General features: G+C 37.4%; 1 non-coding gene across 1 annotated transcript; it reads right to left on the bottom strand.

Annotated features, from left to right (window-relative positions):
• Nucleotides 1-679: 679 nt before the first annotated feature.
• LOC145110466 (small nucleolar RNA R71) lies at nt 680-787 on the bottom strand. Its single transcript, XR_013709844.1, has one exon. It is a non-coding gene; the product is annotated as a small nucleolar RNA R71 (small nucleolar RNA).
• Nucleotides 788-2447: the final 1660 nt, after the last annotated feature.

Genomic DNA, 2447 nt, shown 5'->3' with positions numbered 1-2447 from the left:
TGTAAATACGTTTAGTTAGGACTTAAATTTAATTTGGTAGGTATATTTAGTGAACATCAAGTTTTTGGCGCTGTTGCCAAGGAACGGATATTTCAGTTATAAGTTTAATTGCTTTAGGTTAATTGATCATTTTTTAGGGGGAAAACCCGCACAAAGTTATTTTTTCTGCATTAGTTAAAATTTTCTAAGTTTCAGATTTCACGCCATGAGCCTTATAGTCTCACGACGTGAGAACTACAACTTCAGTTTTAGTTATAGTTCGTTTTTATCTTTTTATTTTGTTTTGTTTCAGTAGCACAATGGTGGACATAACTACCATGACGATGGAAGAGTACAAGAAAAAGATGTGTGAAAGCGGGCCGAGACTTGTACTCCCTACAATTCTAAACACCATCAACTTCGAGCTAAATGGACACATCCTTTACCCGCTAAAATATATTTCATTTTATGGGAAAGACCATGAAGACGCTTACAAGCACATCGATGAAGTCAATGATATCGCCGATTATTTCAATATTCCGAATGTACCAAGAGAAACAGTGTTGTTAAGAATGCTTTCGGTCACCTTAAAAGGAATGGTTAAGGATTTATTAAAGGCACTTCCACCGGGAACGATCACAACATGGGAACAAATGTGTGAAGAGTTCATCCAACAATTTTTTCCACCAAAAAAGTTGCAAAATTAAAGAAGGCTATCACAAATTTCAAGCAAAACGCGGGGGGAATCATTATATGACGCATGGGAGCGCTATAAGGGGTTACTAAGAAATTGTTCCCATAATGATCTTAATGTGCAACAAGAAGTATCAATCTTCTATGATGGGGTGAATGTAACAAGTAGGCAACTCATCGATTCTCAAGGACCACTGATAAAGAAGAACCCCGCTGAAATTAAAGAGCTAACAGAAGAATTTTCAAAGCATTCAAGGGAACACAACAACCCTCGAGAAGACAAGAGAAGAGGATACAAGGATGGAAATGGTGCTTCGGAAGAATTGGCTGCAGTGTTGGCAAAGTTAGAGACCATGGATTGGCGAATGACGAAGATGGATCAATCCATACACGCAATACGTGTGGGTTGTGACAATTGCAATGGGCCACACTTAACCATGGATTTCCATTTAGACGAAAATGGGAATAGGAAAGTTCAAGTTTGTTATTCTAGTGGTGATCGATTTGATGAAGATTGGAGAAAGCCAAAAAAAGAATGGTTTCCTTATGAAGAATACAAGAAGCAAAATGAAGAAAACTATCGGCAAACCAGACGAGAAGAAGATGGATTATGAGTCAATACTTAGTAGATTTATGGAGGCTTTTGAAAAACATCACAATGCGATTGATGTTACTATTAGAAATCAACAACCTTCCATCCATAACATCGAGACTTAGCTCGGGCAATTAACTAAGCTTGTGAATAAACGATTACCACCTAAAATCCCCAATCAAAAGACGCAACCTCATGTAATGGCCATATCCACTGAAGAAGACACCATCTCTGAGTTTTTAGAGGCAATAGATGAAGACACAAAGCAGCCCGAGTCGATGCCAAAGAGAATAAGGATAGAAGAAAAAAATAGTGCTAGTGCCCAGTTCTCACGACATGAGGAACAACATCTCACGTCGTGGGGTCATTCTGATAAAAAAAACTTCATCTTTTGTTAAACGATATCAACCTCCATTGCCTTTTCCTTCTCGATCTTGAGTACATCCATTGAAACTAGAACATAAGAAGTTTATAAATCAATTCAAGAGCATACCAATCAATAACCCCTTTGTTGAAGCATTAGCCAAAATACCAAAATACGTAAAGTTTCTTCAAGATCTCATCGACACTCGTCAACAACTAGAGAAGACATCCAAGGTAGTTCTTAATGAACAATGTTCAATGATGATTATGGAAGGAATACCAAAGAAAATGGGAGATCCTGAACGCCTTACTTTACCACGTGAATTTGGAAATAACACGAAGACATTCGCGTTAGCCGATTCGGATGTAAGCATTAATTTGATGCCATATTCTTTTTACCAAAAGCTTAACCTTCCAGAATTGAAGACCACAAGGATGACAATTCATATGGCAAATCGTTCGGTGACTCATCCTCAAGTCATAATTGAAGATATATTAGTAAAAGTTGGAAAATTTGTTTTTCCAATTGAATTTGTGATGATAGACATGAATGAGGATGAAGATGTACCTATTATACTTGCGCACCCGTTACTTAATACCATGCGAGCCTTGGTAGATGTTCGTGAATCAAAGTTTACCTTGTGAGTGGGAAAAGAAGAGATGACATTCGGAGTTGAAGAAGGATTTGAGAAGTCTGAAGCTCAAAATGAAGTGTTCTTTATGGATGAAGACAATGAACTTGAAGAATTAGAAAAATTAATGGAAAGAAGTCCAAACAAGAGAAAAGCCTAAAGAAGAAGTCAAGCCCACTAAACCAAGA

Source organism: Lactuca virosa, chromosome 4 (genome assembly GCF_052849685.1).
Source record: "Lactuca virosa cultivar CGN04683 chromosome 4, Lactuca_virosa_CGN04683_v6, whole genome shotgun sequence".
NCBI lineage: Eukaryota > Viridiplantae > Streptophyta > Magnoliopsida > Asterales > Asteraceae > Lactuca > Lactuca virosa.
Note: the sequence above shows the minus strand (reverse complement) of the source record. Positions and strands in the feature narration are given on the sequence as shown.